The sequence below is a fragment of the Sus scrofa genome, chromosome 7 (assembly GCF_054392235.1).
Source record: "Sus scrofa isolate SSC_HxYL_T2T_F1_AM1 chromosome 7, Sscrofa_HxYL_maternal_Yorkshire_Landrace_v2.0, whole genome shotgun sequence".
Lineage (NCBI taxonomy): Eukaryota > Metazoa > Chordata > Mammalia > Artiodactyla > Suidae > Sus > Sus scrofa.
The window spans coordinates 115249800-115276806 of NC_139389.1; the positions used below are offsets into that span (position 1 = coordinate 115249800).

The 27007-nt window shown below is 44.8% G+C and overlaps 1 protein-coding gene across 2 annotated transcripts in view; it reads right to left on the reverse strand.

Moving 5' to 3' along the window:
- STON2 (stonin 2) overlaps positions 1-24421 on the reverse strand; it is a 150505-nt gene extending 126084 nt beyond the window's left edge. For both annotated transcript variants that reach the window (XM_005656442.4, XM_021099580.2), the window contains exon 1: positions 24285-24421. The gene's annotated coding sequence lies outside the window, so the exon portion shown is untranslated. The remainder of the gene's footprint in view (positions 1-24284) is intronic.
- Positions 24422-27007: the final 2586 nt, after the last annotated feature.

The window sequence follows — 27007 nt, forward strand, 5'->3', positions numbered from 1 at the left end:
AATTATAAATATTCTATGGTGAGATTTTTCTTCAAAATAAACCATCTCGATGGAGGGGTTATATACCTTCATGGCTCCACATTCAGAGTCAAGGATCTAAGTCACACTTGACTTGCAAAACACGTTGCCTCTGATGTTGGTGCATTCCTGAGGCAGTGACCCTGAATGACATTCGTAGGTAGCTGAACAGAATGTCACATTCAGTGAGTGACCCTGATAGTAGGTCAAGCTTTAAAGTTTGCAGGATACTTTCTAGTACCTTGAACTCTTAGGAGATGGCTTACTTCATCTTATAAACCACCTTGGCTTACTTTAGTTTTATATTTGGAATAGAGATATTAATATCTTCATGTATAAAAGTGGGAAGATAGTGTGGATAACTTATTTTCACGTATATGTTGGATGTTCTATCATAAGACTGTCCATTACCTAGACTATAAGAGTCTTGTGGGTCCCAATGGTGGCCCTATTTCCTAAGCATAACTCTCAGACTTTCCAAGAAGCTTAACAAAATATTGTTATTATATTTCACTGCAGTTGTCATAGATTATAAAACACATCTAATCTCAGAGATTATAAAATATTTCGAATTGTACATATAAATACATATACTCCTTAGAATCAATGAAATACATTCTTATACCAAAAACAACAACTAGTATATATTTCCAGAATGCAAAGAAGTTCACAGATTATTTCAATCCATTTTTATAATAACTCTGAGATAAGTAAAGCATACATTTCTCTCCCTTGATAAGGGAACTGGCTCAGAGAGGTTTGAGACCTTGACTAGTCTAAGGTCACAAAGCTAACCATGACAGAGTTGGGATAGGATCACAAATCTCTTATGCAGCTCTTTTCCCCCATACCACATTCTGCCTTCCAGAAAACAGGTCTAACAAATGCGCTGGCTACATTGCCAACATCCATTTCCTCTTACCATCCAGCATCGGAGGATGGGTCATTATTGGTTGAGCCAATCACAATAATTCCTCTTCCTGCTTTCCCAGCCTCCTTTGAAACTAGGGGTGACAATTTGGCTAAGTTATGGCCAATGGGACATAAATGGAAATAAAGCTCTGAGGGAGCTCCTGTAGTGGCTCAGCAGGTTACAAACCCAACTAGTATCCATGAGGATGTGCGTTTGATTCCTGGCCTCCCTCAGTGGGTTAAGGATCCAACCTTGCCATGAGCTGTGTTGTAGGTCACACACCAGAGCCCGGATCTGGTGTTGTTGTGGCTGTGGTGTAGGCTAGCAGCTGCAGTTTCGATTTGACCCCAGCCCGAGACCTTCCATATGCCACAGGTGCAGCACTGAAAAGCAAAAAGAAAAAAAAAAGAAGAAACTAAGCCCTAAGGAGTGTTTTGTTTTGCATTCCCAGTGAAGGTAAGATATTGCTCCTGCTGCCCTAACCCTGCTCACTCTCTTTTTCCGATTTTGAGTCTAGTCATGATGGCTAGAACAGTGGGTTAAGGATCCTGTGTTGTCAGTGCAGCAGCTTACCCTGGCCCAAGAACTTCCACATGCTGTGGATACAGCCTAATAAAAATTTTAAAATAAACAAATAAGATTCCTACAAATCAACAAAGGGTTTGGATGAGGAATAAAAAAGGAGCCTACAGCATACAGGGTGATAGGAGCTCTCTCTGAGAGGCTCTATTTAACTACTACCTGAAGGATGAGAAACCATAACAAGAAGTAGAGAGCATTTGTGGTAGAGGGAACCAAAGACACAAAGAGCCTGAGATGAGAGAAAACTGACAAGAGAAAAACTTGACCTGAATATTGATTAGGCAAAGAGGATGAGGCATAGAACAACGTTGCAAAGGGTAGTTTACTTTAAGAACTATGTAAACATGAGTCTTGTGAGCCCAATTTTGATGTTTAGATTTTATTCTCACTTCAATAACAGTCACTGAAGGATTTAAAGAGGAATAACAAAGTTCAATTTGTCTTTTCAGAAGCTGAGTGGAGAACAGTTTGGAAGAGGAAAGAATAGAAGCAAAAAGAACAGTTAAGAAGCTACTGTAGCAGTGGAGACAAAAGATGAAACAACTGAAGTATCCATCAAGAGATGAATGGATAAACAAAATGTGGTCCATGCATGCAATGCAATGCAATGGAATCAGTCTTAAATAGGAGGGAAATTCTGACATACGCTGTCACATGGATGAACCTTGAGGACACCTGCTAAGTGTAATAAGTCTGTCACAAAAGAACAATACTATAGGATTCCACTTATGCGAAGTACCTCGAGTAGTCAGTTTCCCTGCGACAGAAAGTAGAACAGTGGTTGCCAGGAGATAGGGTGGGAGTGGGGAGAATGGGAGTTAGTATTTAGTGAGCACAGAGTTCTTGAGATGGATGGTGGTGATGACTGCACAATAGCGTGAATGTACTTAATGCCACAAAACAATACACTTACAGTGGTTAAATGCCGGGGGGTTTGGGATGGCCACATGCACACTATTTTATATGGAATGCATGGTCAACAGGGATCTGCTACATAGCACGGGGAACTCAATATTCTGTGATAACCTATATGGGAAAAGAATCTGAAAAAGAATGGACGTACGTATATGTATAACTGAACTGCTTTGTTGTACAGCAGAAACAATCACAACATTGTAAATCTACCACACTTCAATAAAACTTTTTAAAAGGGGGATAAAAAGCTAAATGGCAAATTTTCTGTTATAGGTATCTTAACACTGTGATGCACTGTCCAAGCCCTAGGATCCTATGGCTCCAAATGGACAGAAAAGAGAAGGGAGCCCAAGTTAGGCAGAGGTGCCAAGCCGTCTGTCTGTTACTACAGGGGCATATGGGAGGCAGAAGTCCTGGACCATGTAGGCCACTTGGAAACAGGTTGGAAATAAGGCTTTTTTCTGTATGAGATTCTCCTGGGAGGGGGAACGAAAGTGCTGCTGAACAACTCAGTAAATACAGGAACAAATGTCCTTGGTGATAACTCTATCATCAGGAGAGAGGCAAGTACAAGGCATGTCATAACAAGGGCAGGAATTTCCTGAAACCACAGGCAATTTTACAATTCTGAATAATTATTAAGCGGGATTAATGTGGGTGAGAGAGCTCCAAAGACTGCCGAGCATGATTCAAAAATCAAGCTCTGCACAGTGTCAATAAAGTAGATGAATATGGAAAGGGATGGGGCCCTGAGAACAAAGTCAGAAAAGAGGGGTAGATTTGCACACCAATCTTGGGCCACCCATCATTCGTCACTCCTCCCTGAGGCTGGTCAGGAGGGAAGCAACCTTTTTTTTTTTTTTGGCTTTTTAGGGCCACACCCCCAGCTTAAGGAGGTTCCCAGGCTAGGGTCAAACTGGTGCTGTGGCTGCTGGCCTATACCACAGCCAGGGTAACTCAGGATCCGAGACGTGTCAGCAATCTACATCACAGCTCACAGCAATGCCAGATCCTTCACCCACTGAGAAAGGTCAGGGATCAAACCCAAATCCTCATGCATACTAGTCAGATTTGTTACCACTGAGCCACAACGGGAACTCTGGCTCTTGCTTTCTTCACAGTGATGCCCACAGACCTCTCTCCTGCCTCCTCACCTGGGACCTAAGCACCATCCCTGTGCAGGCTCACCTTTGTCATCCCACAGATCATCTCCTGTGTTCATCCCACCAGGCTTCTGAGGCAGGAACTCGTAGCATCAGCACCATCCTTGAGATGACACAAGCTGAGGCCAGAAAGGCTAAGTAACTTGCTCAAGGCCAGAGAGTCAGCACATGGCAGTGCTGGGATCCCAATCAACATGGTTCTGACTCTGCAGACTTTTCTTGAACAGTTCATTGATTCAACCAACCAACCCGCAAGGATTAAGAGCTTGCCCTGTTCCAAGCCCTGACTGTGTGAGAGAAGTTCAGAATAGAGAAATAGCTAATACAGAATCCAGAAAGGCCACTTAGCCAATGGCCTCATACTCATGAAGGACTTTAAATAGTACAAAAAAATGAAAGTATACTTTGTTTTTGGTTTTTGCTTTTTAGAGCTGAATGTGCAGGATATGGAGGTGCCTAGGCCACAGGTCTAATGGGAGCTACAGCAGCTGGCCTATACCACAGCCACAGCAACGCAGGATCTGAGCCACATCTACAACCTACACCACAGTTCTCGGCAATGCCAGATCCTTAACCCACTGAGCGAGGCCAGGGATCAAATCCGAAATCTCATGGTTACTAGTGGGATTTGTTTGTGCTGCACCAAAACGGGAACTCAAAAATGAAAGCACACATTTAGTCACAGAAATATGCTGAAAGGATTGAAAGATGTACCTCTTCAACCTTAAGTTCATGTCCCATTACCAAACTGCTCTTCTTAGTTCGATATCATAAGTCTGTAGTTACCTTGCATGGAGCAAAATTATATTATACTGTGGGTTTCTTTTTTTTTTTGTCTTTTTTTGGTAGGGGGGGCTGCAGCTGTGGCATATGGAGGTTCCCAGGCTAGGGGTCAAATTGGAACTATAGCTGCCAGCCTATACCACAGCCACAGCAATGCTGGAACTGAGCCACGTCTGCAGCCTATACCACAGCTCACGGCAACGCTGGATCCCTGACCCACTCAGCAAGGCCAGGGATGGATCCTGAGTCCTTGTGGATGCTAGCTGGGTTCATTAACCGCTGAGCCACGACGGGAACTCCCTATACAGTGCGTTTCTATATGTATGAGTATAAACATTTGAATTTGGTTAAACACAAATATACAAAAATTTCCTAATATTTTTCTAACCCTGTCTTGGAACTTCTCAGTCCTTACTGGGAACTTCAGAAAAAGGAAGGAACATAGGTCTTTCTCCACCAGCTCTATGAGGCTCTGAACTTGAGTGACAGCAAGTGTTACTATGGAGGATGACCACAGTTCACAGGGGTGGGGTGGGGTCACCCAGGGAGGCTTCCTGGAAGAGGCCATATAGAACGCAGGTCTTAGGAAGATGAATAGCACAAGCTCTACAGGCAGGCAGGCCAAGGCCCCACTGTTAACTGTAATCACGGGCAAGTCTCTTAAACTCTCTAGACCTGAATTTCACCTAATTGTTTCAGAGATTTCTGTAAGGATGAAAAAAAGATGCTGCATTGAAAACTTTCGGCACGTGAATACCAAGTGTTCCGTTAATGTTATCTATTAATCATCATTATTTCCACTAATAAAGGGTGAGTAGGAGTTAGCCTGGTAAAGAAATAAGGCATGAACTTGCTGATTTCATCCCTGTGGTTATGGCACTTAGGAAGTGAAAGTGGAGGAAAAAGGAGGATCTTAGAAATTTAGGGGAAAAAAGGAAGTAGTGGTGTGAGCCTCAGCCTGAGACAGGAAATGGCCTGGCCAGCTGAATGTGAGGCATTAGCTGGCCTGGAAAAGGTACCCGAGGGAGAGAATAGAAGGTATTGGAAGCAGGACACCATGTTGGACGACTTTGGGACCCCACTCCCATGGTCACCTATGTAAGCAGCATCTGCGAAGTCTGTACTGTACAAACCGTGCAGCTGAAGGCAGCAACCTGCCTGGGCAAATGCTCCAAGGGTCCCCAAACACAGGACTCCACTGCTACAGGCACCAGCCAAGTGTCCTGCTGCTGGTCAGGGGCCCCCATCATCTGGGCTGTCTCAGTACAGGGGGCAGCAGTGTGACCAGAGTATTACCAGCCTCTTTGGACCTTACAGAAACCCTATCTAAAGGAGTCCAATTGTGACAAGAGAATGTATGATTACCCCAATTTATAGCACAGCTACAGGAACAAGGAACTTTCACTTTCAAGGCTCCTGCCAACAGCCCCTGGACCAAAAATAACAAGGATTAGAGCAAACTGAGTTCTAGGCCACAAGTTTGGTGGGTGGCTCTTGGGTAAAGTTGACTCAATACAGATTTTTAAAGAAAAACAGAAAGGTTCATTCCCCTAGGTAGATGGCAAAGAGAAAAACTATTTCCCCATCCTTCCCTCTTTTGAGGAAACGAAGCTTTCCTCCGGGCTGAGTGGCCAATTCCTCTTTACCCTTTCTCTGCAGTGTTCAGCATTGCTTCCATCCAGAAACCCTGCCACCTCGCCCATCCCCCCACCTAACACTCCACAGAGCTCTGCCACACAATGCAGAGTGTCATTCACAAATGATGCAATGGGGATACCACCTGTTTTTTCTTTTTTACAGCCCCACCTGCACCATATGGAAGCTCCCAGCTAGGGGTCGAATCAGAGCTGCAGCTGCAGGCCTACGCCACAGCCACAACAACAGCAACACTGGATCTTTAACGCACTGAGCCAGGCCAAGGATCGAACCCACATCCTCACAGAGACAATGTCGGGTCCTGAACCAGTGGAGCCACAGTGGAAACTCCGGGACACGGCCCTTTATCTGAATGCAGCCCTGGAGCTGTATCATCCAGCAACCCTGAAACAGCGCACACTCTCCCACCCCACTGTCCACACTTCAGAAAAACAAAGAGAATGTCAAATGCTCAGGAGAAAACCCAGTCTGGAAAAGAAGATGAAAATAACTGCCCACTGCCATAGGAATCTCTGAACTTATTCTTCACTCACCAGAATAAAAACAGTGATAGTTAACAACGATTAAGCCTGGGTGATTAGGAGAACAGCAACTGAACTGAGGGCAGAAAAGGTCCCAGTAAATAGCCTAAGGAAATTAGGAGTGTGGAAATGAGTTAATCCAGGACATGTTCAAGGATTGTGAAACAAGAAGAGAGATGTAGAAATTGTAGATTTGAGGCCTAGAGAAAAATTAGGGGTAAAAATTGAGATTTTAGAGTCATAAAAAATGATGATTTATGACGCTAAAGCAAAGAAGAGGTTATCAATGGAGGAATAAAAAGATAGAAAAAAAGACGGCCAACTCTTGGCGCTGCCTCCATATGGGACTAAAGGGGTCCCAAAGCGACCCTCAGACAGTTAGAGAAAAACCAGAGGCCTCCAGAGTGATGAAGGCAAAAGAGAATTTTCAAGAAGCTAAGTTTGTCTAGAACTAAATGCTATAAAGAGACCTTATGGGGCTTGGATGGTCACTGCTGACCCCTAGAGTTAACTGGCCTGGTGGCTTCTTGGGGGTTGGTCCATGCCCTTCCCCACGGCATTGCTGGAGCTCTGGCCAGCTACACGGAAGGAAGGCAACAAGCATTTGCAGGATAAATTAAGGCAACTAACTGGATTGGAGGCCCGACTGCAAGGCGTTAACACAGCTTTTGTAAAAGAAGGCAAAAAATACCAGCATACACATTGTTAATCCCGATAACAAGCCTCTGTGGAGGAAGCTCTTTACCATTTACCTGGCACAGACTGTAACTTGCCTCGGGCAAGGGGCAGGCTTTTTCCTGGGATCCTCCCTGGCATGAATTCTCTGAATGACCAGAGTGAAATTGCAAGACTTTTCTGCTTTAGTTTCCACTAATTTATTACTTTGGAATTAATAGAAATGTATTTGCAAAGACCTTGAAAATACCTGGAAGATGAGAAACAGACTCAACTAGTCTCAAACCCTATGCGGTTCTCACACTTTCTCCAAGAAAATACAGAGAAGGTAAATGCCACTTCCGCAGACGCTTTTTCCCAGTAGCCACCCCCCCCCCCCCCGCACCGGACTTGTTTCCGAGAAATTAAAACTAGGACTGAGAGTTACGAGAAAATACTTCCTAAAAATCCAATGAAACCTAAGAACTGCAAAATCTCACCTTAAATTTGTTTTCTATACAGAGATGAACACTCTACCATTTTCAAGTTGTACTTTAAAAATAGGATGTTAACTACAGAAAATATCTTTTGACTGCTTCCTCTGTAAGACACTGTGCTGAGGGCCTTACATGTATTACCTCATCTAGTCTTTACAACGGTTCCACAAGATAAGGTGCTGTTATTAATGCCTATTTTCCAGAGAAGGAAACTGAGACTTGGATCTTTCTCGAGGCCATGCCAGTAATAAGTGGAGCTAGATTTTAAACACAGAATATACTGCAAATCTGTGTAAGGATCAATTTTCATGGCTGTATAATATTCTATTGCAACATGGACATTTAAAGATACATGTCTTTTTTTTTTTTTTTTTTTTTTTTTTTGGTCTTTTTGCCATTTTTTGGGCCGCTCCCGTGGCACATGGAGGTTCCCAGGCTAGGGGTCTAATCGGAGCTGTAGCCGCCAGCCTACGCCAGAGCCACAGCAACGCAGGATCTAAGCCGCATCTGCAACCCACACCACAGCTCACGGCAACGCTGGATCATCAACCCACCGAGCAAGGGCAGGGATCGAACCCGCAACCTCATGGTTCCCAGTCGGATTCGTTAACCACTGCGCCACGACGGGAACTCCTGATTTTTTTTTTTATTAGATTTTCTAAAATAGGAAATCATGGAACAGATGGCCAGCCTGCACAGAAACAAGTTCACAGGTTCCAAATGATGGATATTTTTCTACTAATGGACACATCTGTCCAGTTTTCCTAAACAAGGGTGCCTAATACAGCATCGACAAGAAAGGCTAGGGGGAAGGCTCAGACTCCCAGCTAAGGCCTGCCAGATCCAGACACTAGAGACCACCTGGCCTATGGTGTTCCTCTCTCTTCTACCTTTACTGGCCCCTGTTTTTCTAGAGAAACAGTGGTCGTGGGAATGTATCTTAGGCTGAATTCTTTAGAAAACAGTGCCTAAGACCAAGCTTCTATGTCAGGCTTTATGGTAGTTCCAGGGAAGGAAGAGTGAGGGAAGAAGAGAAGTGAGGCAGTGAAAGCAAACGTAAGATGGAATGGGACTGGCTGTGGCTGTGCAGAAATTATGGTTTGTGGCTCAGTCATATGGGACATCCCCAGAGAGGCCGTCAGTAACTGCAGCATCTCAAAAGCATCTAAGTACTAGGAGAAGGAAGCAAGTGGTACTAAGAGAGGGAATGAATCTGCCAGCTCCTGTTTGTTTCTTGTTCCCCCATAGGTCACATTTCACTCCATCGGACCCGACTTCCCCACACGACTGGAGTGTATCATCTGGCCTCTCCAAGAGCAGATGGGGAAGCAAGATCCCATACCCTGCAGGGCAGTGCTTCATTGGAGTCCAGAAGTGATGGGAGGAACCCCAGCATAGCCTTGGAGGGCAGGATCCCAGAGATGGGTGGGGCTAAAAGAATCTGAGGTGGTACCTAAGCAGGAGCCAGAACAGGAAGGGTAAACCTAGATAGGAACCAATGCTGGTACATGATCCCACATACACAGGACACAGAGGAGATGCTCTAGAGACCTTTCTGAATTTCTGGGTTATTTGTGCTCAGAGAGTTTCTGCAGGTTCTTAGAATTCTGTTACGGGACATCACCCATTCATTTCTTCATTTCTTCACTCATTCCATGACATTTACTCAGCATCTCCTCTGGCTAGGCATAGTCTAGTGAAATTCTAGGGACAGAGAGAGGGCCAAGATCCAGACCCTGCCTGGGAGAGGGAGGCAGACGGCAAAAGACAATCACAATACACTGTGACCAGGACTACACCAGGGGAACCCAGCAGTGACATGAGCACAGAGAGTGGCACCGAGCCCAGTCTTCCCTGACTCTTACATTCATCCCCAGACCTCCCTCATACCTAACCCCACCCCTGAACATCACCTATCACTGGCCCCAACTCCTAAAGTTTGCATCAGAGATGGGGTAGGATCTGGAGATAAGGTAAGACAAGGGAAAGTGAGGGTAGGAAATGAGGTTCAAGTTCAGGGATGGCCAGAGATTCACAGTTCGTGTTAGGAATGGGGTGAGAAGAGTTCCCTGGTAGCCTAGCAGTTAAGGATTCAGCATTGTCACTGCTGTGTGTGGGTTCAATACCTGGCCCAGGAACTTCCACATGCCACAGGTGCAGCCAAAACCAAAAAAAAAAAAAAAAAAAAAAAAAAAAAAGAGTACAGGAATAGGATGAGAGTCAGGGATGGGTGATGCAGAGCTGGTGATATGATGTTTGTTTTGTACATGACTGAGAACCTTGAGGTGTGATAGTTTTTAGTAAGTCCCCCACTGGAAACTGCCGTAGTAAAATGTAATGTGTTCATTCAAGGTCTGGGGGATGAATAAAAGCATGCTGTGTTTTCTGAACTGTGGATAATTCCATCTGACTGAAGCAATGAGCCAGAAGGAGAGTAATAAGAGAGGGGGCTGGCAAGCTTAACGCTCAGGTCAGACAGGGCCTCATGGGCCATGCCCAGAAAGCTGGGTTTTGTCCTACAGGCAAGAGAGAGCAACTCAACAATTTTAAATGAGGAAATAACATGATTCAGGTGTATTTTAGAAAGATCATTCTGAAAGCAAAGAGGAAGTTGGACTGGAGGGTGGGAAGACCAGCTAGCAATTACAATGATCAGGCACTGTAGGATAAGGGATAAAGAGGGGGGAGTTTTTTTTATGAGCCATTTAAGATGTAAGGTCATCAAGACTTGGGGATAAAGAAGTTCCCTGGTGGCCTAGCAGTTAAGGATTCACCATGGTTACAGCTGTGGCGTGGGTTCTATCTCTGGCCCAGGAATGTCCATATGCTGCAGGTGCAGCAGGGGAAAAAAAAAAAAAAAAGACAGGGGCATGAGGTCTATTGAGTGCTTATTTAGATTGAGGGAGTAGTGATGTGGTGGATGGAAAAGGATACTAAAAAAAATGGATAGGTTTTTGAGCCATTCACCAAGATAAGGACTTTAGTGGAAGAATGGTTGTAGGAATATGACAAGCTCAATTTCGGCTCAGTTTCACACCCAGTGAGTTTAGTTTGATGGGTGTGCGGGAGGACCACATTGAGAGGTCTACGGTTTCTGTTCAACAGATAGGTCAAGAGCTCAGAAGAAGAGAGATGAGTGTTCATAACACAGACTGACAGGTCAGGCACGGGTTTGGAATAGGTCACTCACTGAGAATGTATAATGGGAGAAGAAAACAAGAACCAAGGCTGGGAAGGCCAACATTTATGTTCTGGGCATATGAATGTTCGACTATTCACTCTAAATGCCTTCTCTCCTTCCACTGCAGGGAAAATCAACCTGGTTCTCTTAGAATCAATAGAAGACCAGGTAAAAAAGATATTAGTGTTCACTCCAACTAGGGGACTCTCCAGGTAATACAGTTACGGCAGCTCTGCTGGGTCAAGGATAAGAGAGAGAGGGAGAAGGCCAGGAAGCATGAGACGGGAGTGGTACACTGCTGGATTCCCAGCTCTCAAGCTCTGCAGGAAGTGAAACCTCACCTTTCTGCATCATGGGCTCCTGTGAGTGCACTTAGGACGTTTTACACACTTCCACCAACACTTCCACATACACAGCTCATCCAGCAAGAAGAGTTCTCTCATCAGGGTCAAGACCAAGATGCCCTCAAACTTGAAGGCCTCCCCCTAGAACTGGTTCTTAACCTTTTTTAAAAAAGTAAAAGTTCCCGTTGTGGTGCACTGGAAATGAATCTGACTAGTATCCATGAGAACGTGGGTTCAATCCCTGGCCTTGCTCAGTGGGGTAAGGATCCAGCACTGCCGTGAGCTGTGGTGTAGGTTGCAGAAGCGGCTCGGATCTGATGTTGCTCTGACTGTGGTGTAGGCTGGCAGCTACAGTTCCAATTTGACCCCTAGTCTAGGAACTTCCATATGCTGCCGGTGTGGCCCTAAAAAGCAAAAAAAAAAAAAAAAAAGAAAAAAGAAAAAGCAAAAAAAAAAAAGAAAAAGACAAAAAAAAGAAAAGAAAAGAAAGGACAACTCTCATTGAGATATAATTTAAGTCAGAGGCCCTCATCTCTGGAGGAATACACATACACACAAGATTATATTTAATTTCGGGAGTTTCACTGACATCCTCCCTAAGGGCCTGCCATGAATTCCTTAGGGCTCTCTCGGCTCCCTGCTAGAAGCTCCACCCTAGAACAATTTATCTAGCTCATGGGGCTTCCAGCCCTTTCCAAATAAAGCAAAATCATTCCAGAGGAGCACAGCAGAAGGAAGCCAGGCACTGTGGCTTCTACTGACCCTCAACTGCTAATTCCTTATTTCCATTTTCAATAACACAAAGGATATCTCCTTCCCTTTTCTAAGAATCCTTCCCCTCCCACTTCCCTTAATGAAACAGACGCACAGGCATTCAACCAAAACAGCCCAGCCAAACACTAAAAACTCGGGCCCCCACCCACAGTGGGCCTCAGGGGCCGAGGCTACAGCAGGGCCTCCAGCTGATTGCACCCTTATCCTCATGGAGCAGGGCCCTTGCAAATAAGAGACATCTTGGGTCACTGCCTCTGACTGAAGGCAGGGCTACGTGGGTGTCTCCAACTGCCAAGGACGGTGACAAGGAACAGGGGGACACTGGGTGGGCTTGGCATGGTGATATTTCTTGGTTGAAGAAATATCTGTTCACTGACAGCTGGCCCTGCTTTGGTAGAGCCGGTCTTGGGTTTTGATGGGCAACATGCACTGTTGACACCCGGCACATTTTTATAGACTGTAAATGTAGAGAGCAGATATGTTAGGAAGTGTTATGACCTGTAGACAAAATAATCCTTGCATTACAAAAGGCGAGCAACTCAGCACCTTGAAATGGTGACAATTCACCCATCTCCATGCTCCTGGTGTATTTCCTTCTTTTAAATTTATTTTTCCAATTCTTATCCATCCATCTACCTCTATTTATTTATTATTAAAGGAATATACTCTTACTAAAGATAATTTGGAAAATACAGAAAACAAGCGTAACCACTGGCGTACTTCTAAAAGGATTTGGTTTCTAAAAATTCCCTTCACTTGCACCTTGTCAGCTTCCCAGGGACACTTCTATTGTTTAAGGGTAAAGAGTTCCTTTGGGTGAGGGGAAAGCCTGTCACCACAGACAAATGGGACAGAATCCTTTGACCTTGTGACTGCCTGGGCCCTCACCGCATGGCTAAGAATTATTTATTCCATTGTTTTTTTCCAAGTTGACGGAAATTTCCCACAGTTTATGCCTATTCTCCTTACTTCCTCAACCTGAAAGACCAGAAAGAAAAACTTAATCACTGGAAACTCTTTCCTATTAATTCTTCTGCTTTGGTATTTCTCCTGTTGGTATTTCTAATGTTTTCTTTCAGGCCTGACACCACCCACCTCCATCTGGAGAAGGTTTCTCAAAAATCCTAGCAGGGATTTAGAAACCAACCACATTGTTACATATATCTGATCCTGTCACCACTAATAGTCGTATTTCTTTTGGTCGACATCTCACTGACAGTAACTCTTGCAAAACAGAAAAGCCACAAATTTGAAGCATATAAACCACATATGCAAACACAGCAGACATTCTAATTAGAGAATCGGGAGACGAGACTTCAAAGTTTCATACTCCATACCTCTTGGTTCTTACTGAGCCTTGAGAACGAGACTTTAAATTCAGAATCACGTTATTTGCTGAGTAAAATCAAGTGTCTTAGATGGTATTTTCTAACCAAGTATAAAACTTGCATTTTAAACAGTAGGGAGGATCAGTTCGTTTGTTTTTGGTTTTGTTTTGTTTTTTTCTTTTTGTTTTTTTTTTTTTTTTTTTTTGGAAAAGAGTGAGAACTTTCTTACTCAGCTCACAGCAGTAAAGAGCACGGATGAGGTGAGCATACATCATGATGAAACACTGATATGGCCAGGGAAATCCATTTTTTTTGAATTTCAGTTTTCAGGTCTCTCAATGCTTGTGCATCTGTGATTCATGTACCACTTGCCACAACCACAGGCCAGACCTGATCTTTAGCTGCAGTGTTTCAGTTGAAACACTTCCAAAGAGGAAGCCTAAGTGGCTGGCATATGCATGTAGAATTTATTGCAGTACCTCCTTGACCTCTCTCTTTTATTTTTAATAAAAAGAAGGAAAATAGTAGCAGTGTGGGTTAAATTAAAATGTGGTTTTCAGTTCAGGGAAGATTCAAAGGGCTTTAAAAATGTGTCAGCTGTCACTGTTTCTCACTCCTCAACACACTGGCACAAATAGGGAGAATTATAGAGTGATAAGGTGATTAACAGCTTCATAACTTTCACACAGCTGCACATATTGAGTCCACAGATCTTTGAGTTGGGCATTTTTACTACCTGATTCCATCTCAAGACAAGGAAACCGTGTCAGAAAGTAAGAAGCCTGCCCAAGGGTACAAAGCTGGGAAGAGGTCAAATGGTATTTGACCCAAGTCTATTGACTCTGAAGTCCAAGCACTACAGAAATCAAATGCAAAGAGAACACCAGCATCAGGTAGGTCTGTATTTCATTTTACACTGGCAAAGCAAAGAACGAGAAAATTGGAACTGGCTTGATCTCTCCACTGGAGCTGGAAGCCCTCTGGCTCAGTCCTGGAACTCCTCTGTCTGCTTCTATTTCTTCATGGCTTTGGATCCCATCTCCAGTTAGGGTTCACCACATAGAGGTTTCCAGCCCCGACTTCTCCCCTGACTCCTTAACATATCCAAAATGATCTACTTTCTGTTCCCAAACTACTCCACCAGAAGACTTCTGCACCCCAGATGATGGTAGCCCTATCTTTCCAGTAGCCCTGGTCAAAAAAATTAAGTCATCCCGGACCTCCTCCTTCCTCTCACACTGCTTCTCTCCTGCTCATTTTACAAAAAGGCAGTTTATAAATGTATTTCTCATATGATGCTTTAAAAGGGCAGACTCCACTCATCCAATTAATAAACGTTTCATTTATTAGCAGCTTTACTACAGCAGGTAGGTGAGCTCTGTCCATCGCAGCACTGTCCACCTGCAAACAATGACGTTCACCTACTACTTTGTTTTTATGCGCTATTGGATAAGCACATAGGTCACACTTCCTATCTCTGGGACCTTGATCTCCAAGAGCGTCACAACTCATTTAACCAAGTAATGCATGTACTGCTCATGAGAATTTGATAAAGTAGGTGCTACGATTATCTCATTTATTTAGATATATAAACTGAGGCATGAGGAGGTTAAATAATGCCCAAGACCACACAATTCAAACCTGGACAGTCTGGCTCCAGAGTCTACACAAATGAACCTCCGACTCTCACCTGGCTTTCTGGCTGGGACCTTTGACAAACTACTTGACTCCTGCCAAGGGGTGCCCCAGAGCTGTCCTCTTCACAAGACAGAGGCAACCAAATGATAGGGGAGCAAAGCCCCTGGTGCCATGAGCACAGTGCTGTGACCAGCCAAGGCAAATGGCCGAGTCTAATCTGTGACAGCAAATGGCCCTGACTCCTTGGAACTGCCTCCCCAAAGCCAGCTCAGGGATCAGGCACTGAACACAAATCAAGAGCAGAGCATGGAAGGTCTGGGGCCCCAAGTGCAAGGGATAGGCGTGATACAGGGCTGAGCTAGAGGTGCTGCTGCAAGACAGACCCACCTGCCTGTGCCAATCAGGTGGATGCAAGTGACAGAGACCTGCTGAATGTATGCAATCAGACCCCCACTCCCCAGCTCACCCTCTTTCTAGATGATACTAGGAAGAGATAGGGAAAGGAAGAGAAGGAAGTGTGCTCCAGCAGCCCTTCTGATAATGTGAACTGAAAGAGCAAAAACAAGGGCCATTTCCCTCCCACAGGGATCTCTGTGGGTGCGGCCAGAGCGCATAGACAGACAGCCCCTATTAACTCTTCCAAACACTTTTCCTTTTCTTCCCAGATACAACAGTGACTAAGGGCACAGTTTCTAGAACAAAGCGATTAAGAGAGGGTTCAAAGCCCAAGTGCTACAACCTTTGACAAAACTACTTGACTCCAGCCTCTGTTTGTCTCATCTGTAAAATGAGATCCCATTCTTCTCAACTCTTCAGAGCTGAGAAGGAAATTAAGTGAGATAATATGGAGTAAACTGCTAACAGAGGACCTGGAATTAGTAAAACTCAATGAGAATAGCTATTGATAGTGATTCTGATCATTTTTTTTTTTTTTAAGAGAATTTTATTTTATTTTTTTTTGTCTTTTTGCCTTTTCTTGGGCCGCTCCTGCGGCACATGGAGGTTCCCAGGCTAGGGGTAGAATTGGAGCTGTAGTCTCCGGCCTACGCCAGAGCCACAGCAACGCAGGATCCGAGCCGCGTCTGCAACCTACACCACAGCTCACGGCAACGCCGGATCGTTAACCCACTGAGCAAGGGCAGGGATCGAACCCGCAACCTCATGGTTCCTAGTCGGATTCGTTAACCACTGCGCCACGACGGGAACTCCCCTGATCATTTTGATTGAAAAAGTTTTTCACATCTTTCACATGCTCAGAGTGTGAAGCATAGGGAGAGGTAGGGCCAAGGGGAAATGTCAGAAAATTAGGAGTTCCCTTGCGGCACAGCAGGTTAAGGATCCAGCATTGTCACTACAGTGGCTGCTGTGGTGTGGGTTTGATCCCTGGCCCAGTAACTTCCACATGCCATGGGCGTGGCCAAAAAAATTAATACTTTACGTTTGACAAAGTACACATAAAACTATTTTTGACAGCTCTGGGTTCACACAATAGACAGCATTTAAACAATGTATAACTGAATAGGCTATGGATCAACCTCATCCACTTAACTATGGTATCCTAAGTTCTCTCTTTTAAAAACTGAAATCAAGAAAGACAAACACATTCAGTTCCTAAAGAAAACAGAGAAATAAAATCTGTTTTCACTGAAAGCATCTATTTTTTTAAAAAAGCAATTAGCTAACTTCAAAAGGCAGCCAATGGAGTGATTCTATCATGTTGGTAAGGGTCTAGTGTCTCACTTTAAAGTTCAGGCAGATTGAAAGCCACTGATAGTACTGCTATACCGGTTGGCACTTGGCATGAAAAGTGCTGAGACAGCCATTTCATTCAGAGGCGTGTTTGCATAGACCCACAGCACTGTAATGGTACTTTCTTTCAATGAGAGGCAGGGGTAAGTCTGAAAGAGAAGGGTGCAATTATCTCATCCTCAAATTAAAATTAATGAGGACCTTTTGGGGTTACAGTTGAGGGCCTCCATGGGGTATAAAAATGGATGAATAAAATCCTAACTAGAGGTCAAGGGCCCAAGTTCTTAGAGTCACCATCCCTATGGAGATGTGAGAAGCAACGGAGGCTGGGCACCACCAAATATCAGGGAGGGGGGACCGGGGAACATGGGTGTGCCAGGGGATTCCTGGATGACTTTAAACAAGTCACTTAAACTTCTCAAGTCATTTTGAATGTGGAGAGAGACTTGATAGAGTTTATGATAGGATTAGATTATATTTATAAAGAGTTTTGTCATCCTTAATGCCAAAGTGCTTTTCTATTAATAAAATGAAATGTTAAGAAGGTCAAGTTAGCGTCCACTGTTACTCATCTTCTAACCAATCACTGAATGACTTCATCTGTCAGGAGGTGATGCAAACAATGCAAGCCATCAGAATATTCAGATAGGATGGTCAGATGGCAACCAAGAAAGGAAGACTTTAAGAAGCTCAGGCTTCCCTCCTTCTCTCTTACTTGATGCCTTCACTCCAGATACAGAAGTCGAGTCTCAGACTTAAACAAGCCTGGGCTGGCCATCAGAACCACAGTTCACTTAAGTCCATTTCCTAAAACCCGATACTCCTACCCAAATCCTACTGCTGCTTCAGATCCAGGGCAACTGCCCCTCCGTGAGAGCCTTCCCAGCCCAGGACAACCTCAGAAAGATTTCGTCTGAATTTACAGCACACGGTGCCATCTATTATCATACACTTTTTCTTGGCCTCACCATTATGTAACTATTACTAATTTTGCAGAAACATTATGCCCTTTCTCTCTCAGGTTAGGGGGCATGTCAGAGAACGAAGCATCACACTTCGCTGAATTCCACATAATGCCTCCTCGGAGCCTTGCACCCAGAAGATGCTCAAAGTCATTCACATGAAGCCACCTTCGAGACTTTACCAGCCCATTAGCAAGCTGCAAAGCAGCTTCAGACACCTCACTGTGACTAAATATCATAAAGAACATTGACCATCTCTCACCTGTTAGTGAGGCCACCTCAGAGCACACAAATCTGATGTGACAGAGATGTATACAATGAACAAAAAATTCAAGGGGCAGAGCTTCCATGCCTGCCCGCTTGCACCTCTCACAAGCATCCTATCCTAATAAATCTATCTCTTGCAAAAAAAAAAAAAAAAATTCAAGGGACTGTGAGTTTTCAATCCTGTCCTTCCACTATCTGTCTATTGAATTTTGGCTATTTTAAGTTATCATATTTTAGAAAGACTGCAATAGCACTGGGAACCTACTACCTGAAAGTGTTTGACATGGAAAAAAATATGATATATATCATAGCATTTATTCAATATAAACATACAAAAAAGCAGACTACTTATCTAGTTTTTTAATATGTATGTTTCTTAAATATCAAATTTATGGGTAAATGCTATCTAACAGCAAATAGTAACACTTTCTAATGAATATGTTCAGTGTTTTAAATCCCTCCTGGATAGTTTAAGTGTTCCTTTCCTCACTGGCTCTCACTCACTCTAGGATTTTGTTTGCTAGATCTTTGAAACTTTAGACCAAGTTTCCTGGAGACCTGAGATTGAGAGAGCTGCGGGAGTTCGCCAGAGAGCTGACCAAGGGAAGGCAGCACTAAGCCCAACCCTGAGGGAGAAGGATCTTTTCAAGTCTCACTCACTTCATTTTATAGCTTGGACCCACCATGATATTTCTTAAACAAATTTAATATGCACAGAATTTCCAGTATATTCAACACCCCAGTGGACCATTTGAAACAAATACGGTAACCTGCTAGCTAGAACTCAAAATGTTGATCCTGAATGAACTTCATGCACTCACACAGTGTCTGTTGGGCAGGCATATCTCTGATTATCTAGACCCCAGCAGAGTTCAAATTTTTGCCACATCCAGGATTGAGAAAAATACAGTAAAAAGAAAACAAGCCCTCATGATGATTTATTTCTTATGTCAGGTTGCACATGCCAACATATTTTCTCCTTAATGTCTGATTTTGGAATGCTCTCTCATTACAGGAACAGTGAGTCACAGCTAAGGGAATTGTCACCACTTGCTTCAACCATCAGTATAAGCCAAACTACAGATGACCTTGGGTTCTCACAGAGTTATTTATCAGGGGGAGGGGGGTGATCACAATTTGCATGATCATATGGTACAGATGTTTATTCATGAAGGTGACCTCGAGAGAAGTGAGCAATTTCTTGGTCTATTTTTTTAGGTTTTTTGTTTTGTTTTGTTTTTGCTTTTTTAGAGCCACACCCACCAGCTAGGGGTCTAATTGGACCTACAGCTGCCAGGCTACCCCACAGCCACAGCAACACCAGATCTGAGCCATGTCTGCGACCTACACTACTGCTCATGGCAACGCTGGATCCTTAACCCACTGAGCAAGGCCAGGGATGGAACCTGCAACTTCATGGCTCGTAGTCAGATTCGTTTCCACTGAGCTATGACAGGAACTCCTGATTTTTATTTTCTTGGTCTGTTTTAAAATTCAGCCAAATGTCTAGCCAGTGGGCAAAACCAGCTCTAGATGAAATTTACATTTGGATGACAAGAAGTGTGATGGATGTCCATTGACAGATGAATAGATTAAAAAGATGTGGTATATATACACAATGGAATACTACTCCACCATAAAAAAACAATGCCATTTGCAGCAACATGGATGGAACTAGGAATTCTCATACTAAATGAAGTAAGTCAGAAAGAGAAAGACAAATGCCAAATGATATCAGTTATATCTGGAATCTAATACACAGCACAAATGAACATTTCCACAGAAAAGAAACTCATGGACTTGGCGAACAGACTTGTGGTTGCCAATGGGGAGGTGGGGAGGGAGTGGGATAGACTGGGAGTTTGGGGTTAATAGATGCAAACTACTGCATTTGGAGTGGATAAGCATGGAGATCCTCCTGTATAGCACAGAGAACTATATCTAGTCACTTGTGATGGAACATGATGCAGGATAATGTGAGAAAAAGAATATATATGTACGTATGATTAGTTCACTTTCCTGTACAGTAGAAATTGACAGAACACTGTAAATCGACTGTAATGGAAGAAAATTTTTTTAAAAAGAGTGATGGATCAGGATTGGAAATACATTGACAGATTTGTGTGCAGGTCTGGGACCAGGCAGTGTGCCCAATGACAGGACAGGGAGTCAGGGCAAAATTATACAGGGAAGGGATAAAGCAGCACTTGCACACTTCTTACCTCTCAGCATCTGAGCTTTTTTTTTTTATTTCCTTACTGTGAGAATTGCATTTGTAATTTAACAGAAACCTAGAGACTCAGTCACTCTTATAGGCCCCACTGCTTGTGGCCTTTAGCATAATCCATGTGGCAGTTTTTCTAGGACCTTCCAGACTTTTTCCTCCTTCCACTAGACCCTTCTATTCAGGTCTTTCAACTATGTCATAATTTCTCCCTTTGAGTGATTTTCAAAGTACGGTCTCTAGACCAACAGTATCAATATCATCTGAACACCTCTCAGAAATGCTCATTCCAGGGCCCAGCCCAGATCTATTGGTTCAGAGACTCTGGAGGTGGGGCCCAGAAATCTATGTTTTTTCAAGCCCTTTATGTGATTCTGATGCACACTAAACTTTGAGGACAGCTGCTTTAGATGATAATTATAAAACAAGGACTTTAAAATGAGAGGGACATCCATTTTAGGAGAAGACTTGTAAAGACAAGCCACCCAAGTCCCAAATGAACCACTTCTAGGAGTGGAATCTCGGTCACATGATAGTGAAATAGTGAGAGAGAGATCTGAGGCTCCTGTGTTAGTTCGAGCCCTCGTCGTCTCTCTCGTTCTTTTTCTTGGCCAAGGCATGCGGTGGCTTGATGGGGGAATCTCAGTTCCCAGAACTGAGAACCCAAGCCACAGTGATGAAATTGCAAATCCTAACCATTAGACCACCAGGGAACTACCATCATCTCTTGCCTATAAGTCTCTCCTATTTTTTTTTCTTTTTTCTTTTTTTGGTCTTTTTTGCCATTTCTTGAGCCATTCCCACGGCATATGGAAGTTCCCAGGCTAGGGGTCAAATCAGAGCTGTAGCCACTGGCCTACACCAGAGCCACAGCAATGCTGAATCCGAGCCATATATGCGACCTACACCACAGCTCACAGCAACGCCAGATCCTTAACCCATTGAGCAAGGCCAGGGATAGAACCCAAAATCTCACAGTTCCTAGTCGGATTCACTATCCACTGAGCCACGACGGGAACTCCTTTTTTTTCTTTTTTAGGTACATGTATGCAGCACATGGAAGTTCCCAGGCTAGGTGTTGAATCGAAGCTATAGCTACCAGCCTACATCACAGCAACACTGAATACGAGCCTTGTCTGTGACCTATACCACAGATCACAGCAACACCAGATCCTTAACCCACGGATCAAGGTCAGAGATTGAACCCACATCCTCATGGATACTAGTCAGTTTTGCTACAACTGGGCCACAATGGGAATTCTAAGTCTCACCTATTTCAATCTTCCCACATTGCTATTAAAGATGTGTGCTCAGCCTGAAATTTTGATAATATCAAACCCCAACTTCAAAGCTGCCCATAAGTTAAAGTTCCAAACCCCTGGCATACACCCCAGGGCCCTGCATCATCTGCCTCTGGGACACCTCCCTGGCCTTGTTTTCATCTGCACTTTCCCTCCTAATCAGCCATGCCTCACTTCTGCAGGAGGCTTATACTTTCCCATACCGCTGACATCAGCTTTGGCCACATGACTCACCTTGGCCAAAAACATGAGAGCTAGTGACATCTGCCAGTTCCAAGCAGATGTTAAGTGCCATAATAGTTTTGTTCTGTTATGTTCTCTTTTTTCCCTTTCCCATAAACAAGATGAATATTGTCCCAGAAAGAGGCTGTTTCTTAAGCCATAATGGGTCCCCAAATGGAGTCAGATAAGCAGAACCAAGAGTGACCTACACTGGACATGCAGCATGTGTGAGAAATAACTCTTGGTGGTTGAAAGCCACTGAGATTTAAGGGATGTCTGTTTATTTTGCTTAAGATGACTATTACAACACTTCTGATATCTCATATTCTCTCTGTTTGGAATTCTCCCCCCTCTGCTCTACTCTTCCTTCCAATCCCACCTCAACTGGGTCTACATGAGAGAACTGCTCATCATTCTACTCTCAGCTCAGCTGCATGCCCTCCGTCAAGCCCTACTTTCTTTCCCAGGTGTAAGTGGTCACTCTCACCTTGTAAGACCTCCTCTGTATGCTACAGATCTATACCTACATCCTTGGAAAGGTGCTAGAGCCTTCCTATCCATTAGCGCCCTCCTTGGAACAACTTCTCCAAAAAAAATCTGAGTCCTCATTTTACAACGTGAGAGACTCTGGCTCAGAAAAGCAAAGCAACTTGTCCAAGTTTCCCAGCCATCAGTTACTGAGAGAGAGTTCTCACCAGGTGCGGGTCTGGCTCTGAACTCAGCAGTCTTTCCCCTGCCACACGTGGCTCTCTCCCTCCTCCACCGTCAAGCTTCAGCTCCTCCCACTCAGGTGGAAAGAGTAGGTCTCCTTATCAACAACTGAAAGGGCTGGCGAATTAATTTGACACTTGAAAGATTTGCATCTGGAAGTGCGCTTCTTTCCCTCTGAGATGATAATCACTTTCTCTAAGGGCAAGTATTTATTTTAAGGCTCTGGCAAGTGTGCTGGAGACCCTAGGAGAACCAGGACATTCTGCCTGTGCCCTTTCCCCAGGTCCCAGGCTATGGAGGTAATGTGGTGGGAGACAGGTGGTTCCCCACTAACATTACTCTTGAGAATCTTTGGGAAGGTCCTTTGGGGCTTGATAGGGGGTAGGAAGCAAGTAGCAGAGGGCTCAGAAATCCAAGCAAGTCTGATACTTAATGATATTCTAGATTTTCAAAAGACAAATTCTTGGGGCTAAGCGTTTACTTAACTCTTCAATTAAGTGACACGGTGACAAAGAACTGAACCAGACCACCCGGGTCAGAAACAGGAAAAAAAATCACCTGAAGTGGCAACTGCAATTTTAGGTTTCTATGAGCTGCCTGTATTTTGTTTTGTGGTGGGACTTTTTGTTTTTCTTCTTTCTCTCTCTCTCTCCCTTGTTCTCCACTCTCTACTTGTTTAAGGGAGGAGTAGGAAGTTATAAGAACCTTCAAAATTTACCCCCAAATCAGCCACACTAGTGAGATTCAATAAAGCACCATGATATACTTTTTACATAATATTCATACCAATTTTCTCAAGGGCTACAGAGTTTTCTCAGTTTCTATTGGAATCCATTTATCTCTCTCACCATTCCAATGAAGCAGGTTTTTTTTTTTTAATCCCTCAAAATCCCCAGGATTTTGTACCTTTAAATGATACCGCCCAGTAACATTAATATTGCTTTAAGTGTAAAAAGCTGTTCAGAGCTCCAAACAGTCACTGGTCCAGTTTGGACATGTCTTCCTTAAAAGACCATCCACTCCGAAGAATAAATAGTAAGAGCCAGCATTTACTGAGTATTTAGCACCGTCCTCAGTGTTTTTCAGCATTGGCTCATTTAATTCTCAAAACAACGCTATCAGGCAGGTAAAAGCATTGCCCTCACTTTACAGATTAGAAGAGTCAGGCCCTGCCTAAGAGACAGGCAGAGGCCACAGTTAATGATTCACTCACAGCCCTTTTAGTGGAGGCTGCAACACACACACACACACACCCCCCTACACACATCCCCACCCCCCAGCCCCCACACAAACTCTCATGGTCTCATCGAGAGGCGGGTGTCCTGCAAATTGCTTGGCAACGCGAGGAGGAAACTCCATCCAAAGCCCGGGTCCGCTGGGTCCAAGACGCCTCTGGGCGCTGTCCAGCGGGCAGCGCGCCTGAGAGGCGAGGCTGGGGTCCTGTCTCCGAACACCCCGAAGGTGGGGCAGAACGCCAAAGCCGGGATTTCAGGCTCAGAGCGTGGAGGAGAAAAGCACGGTCCGCAGGGACACCTGTTGTCGCCTCCCTACTTGGGCCAATGAAGACGGCCGGGGACCCAGCTCTCAGGGAAGACACCCATAGGCAGAGTCTGTGTAAGGGTGCGGGTGTCGCAGGTGTCTTGTCTTCCCCAATCCACCCCCGCCGCCTCACCTAGCTCCCTCTCACACCCGGACGCCGGGGGCTGGTGGAAACGCGTCTCCCGGGGGCTCCGGCCGAGGCTAGCCCCGGGGCTCTGGGGGCTCTGGCAGCACCCGCGGCGCTAGGACCTAGCGGCCGGCCCGACCCCCGCCCGCTCCACCTGCGGGGCCCCGCTCCCAGGGCACGCTCGCCCTCCCCCTGTGGGGCGCCGGCGAGGTTACCTGAGACGCGGCCCGCTGTTTCCCGAGCGTCGGCTGGAAGGTCGCCGCGGCAGAGCGAGCTGGGCTGGTCCGAGGCTCCCCGTCCGCTGCGCTGCTGTAGCCGCGCTCCTGGCAGCCCCGCGACCGGCTCGGGAGTCGGAGCTTGCTCTGCGCCCGAGGACTCCCGGCACCGTTCCAGCCGTTCCTGATTGGTCGCAGATCACGCCCGAGCCGCGCCCTGATTGGGCAGCAGGAAGCCTGGGCGGTGAGGCGGGGCGGGAGCCGACAGGACCTGCTCTGGACAACCCTGCACCGCACCCTCGTGTCCCTGCTGAACCCCGAGGTCGGAATCCAGACGCTGAGACCGGGATCTGCTCCTCCGCGCGAGTGGAGTCCAGCACCCAGCGGGGCGCAAAGCGTCGCTGCGAGTAGCACGGCAATGGCAGGGAGTGGGGATCGTCTGGGAGTCTCTCCCACACCCGGTGCCAAGGCTGGATCGTGGAAATCATTGCTTCTCCCGTCTCACTCCTACGTAGGGTTTTGACTTCACGTTCATTTAATATTTTTACTATAAAAAGGGCGTAGGACACAGGGCAGTGGCTTGTAAACAGTGGGCGCCAAATTGTATTTGTAGACTCAGATAGTACTTGACACACGATCTTTTGTGGTCCAACCAAAACTTGCAAAGGGTAAGCGACTTATCCAAAGTCCTAATCACGTTAATAAATTATTAAGAACGAGAAAGACGGCAAGGTGTTGTTTTATGAGGAATTTATGCCTAACTAGGGAGATAAGGCTGAATAACAACAATATTAATAACCCTAATGTTTTCATGGCGCATAATATTTACCAGTTTTCCAAGTACTTTGCATGTATTAATTCGGGAACACAGGAAACAGCTGTCATAAGGATACCCACGTGTCCCGTGTGGACGCGTGGTGTCAGCTCTGAATATGGAGATTTTCTCCTGGAAGACACACTCAGTCTCTTCACATTGTGAAGGAGGGGCACAGGTTAGAATGGAGAGGGATTGTGGGGAATTAAAATTGATCCCATCTTCCATTTCTTCTTCCATTTCATAGTCTTTAGGCCTCCCAACATTTTCTCTCACCTGCACTGAATCTTTCTAAGGAATAAAAGCAAGCACCATAAATTAGGATGCCCCTAGGACTTTGTTCTACCACTCATAAAAAGACCCCCCCCCCAAAAAAAATCCAGACAATGAGTAGGAAAAAAACAGTACAGATTCTATTTTAGGACCTTTGACTTAGGTTGCAGTAATGTCTTCTTGACAGCAAGTATGCAACCGGGTTCCTACAGGTGTTTCCCCCTAGTTCTACTGTCCTTTGTTGACAGAACCATGAGTGAGAAATTTAGTTTGGTAGAGAAGTTAAAAGACCCTACTGACGCATTTTAAACAGCCTGGTTTTTGCCCTAGAGTGAGCTTAAAGTCATCTGCTTTGAGGAACCAAAGACCCCAGGAGAAAAGTAGCTCAGATTTCTCCAGTTGATATCGATGGACAACCCAACTAACCAATTCACTTTGTACTGAAAAGATATACTTGGCACCTGGTAAAAACATGAGGGCACAACAGATTCTTTGCTGTTCTGCTTCTTGTGTTGTGTTTCTTCCCTAGCAACTTCTACTTCACACTCAAGACTCAATTCAAATACCCCCTCCTTCTTGAGGCCCTCACTAACTCCCCCAGACAAAGGTAGTGATCCCCTCCCCTGTGCTAGACCCTCATTACAGCATTCCAGTTTACATGGCCATCAGCCCATAGGTATTCAATAAACATAAACTGATTGACTAAAATCCCTGATGGCTTAACAGAGTGTTGTTAAGGAGACTGGGCCACATCCCTATCCTGGTCAAAAGCGCATCCTCTGTTTCCAAACAGGATAGACATTAGGTGTGGGTCAAAGTGATCATCCATCCAGCTCAACAATGAAGAGGGAATTTTTGTATGTCGAGCACTATTAGGTAAAGAAAAGAATAATTCTCTCTTAAATGTATGCAAAATAAAATGGTGGAGCTGATTTTGAAAGAGTTCTTCAAAGAGTTAAACATAGAATTACCATATGACCCAGTAATTAGGCTCCTAGGTGTATACTCGGTTCCAAACACATGCGCACAAAAACATGTACATGGATGGTCACAGCATTATTCTTGATAGTTGAAATGTGCAAACACCCCAATTGTTTATCAAATGATAAATGGGGAGTTTCCGTCGTGGCGCAGTGGTTAACGAATCCGACTAGGAACCATGAGGTTGCGGGTTCAGTCCCTGCCCTTGCTCAGTGGGTTAACGATCCGGCGTTGCCGTGAGCTGTGGTGTAGGTTGCAGACGCGGCTCGGATCCTGCGTTGCTGTGGCTCTGGCGTAGGCCGGTGGCTACAGCTCCGATTCAATCCCTAGCCTGGGAACCTCCATATGCCACAGGAGCGGCCCAAGAAATAGCAACAACAACAACAACAAAAAGACAAAAGACAAAAAAAAAAAAATGATAAATGGATATACAAAAGGTGGTACATCCATACACTGGAATAGTGCATAGCTATAAAAGGAATGAGCACTGATACATGCCACAATATGGATGAAACTTGGAAATACTGCTAAGGGAAAGAAGCTGGACACAAAGGGCCACATATTATATGATTCCTTTTAGATGACCTTTTCAGAATAGGCAAATTTATAGAGACGCAAAGCAGATGAGTGGTTGCCAAGGGGTTGGGGGAAGGCG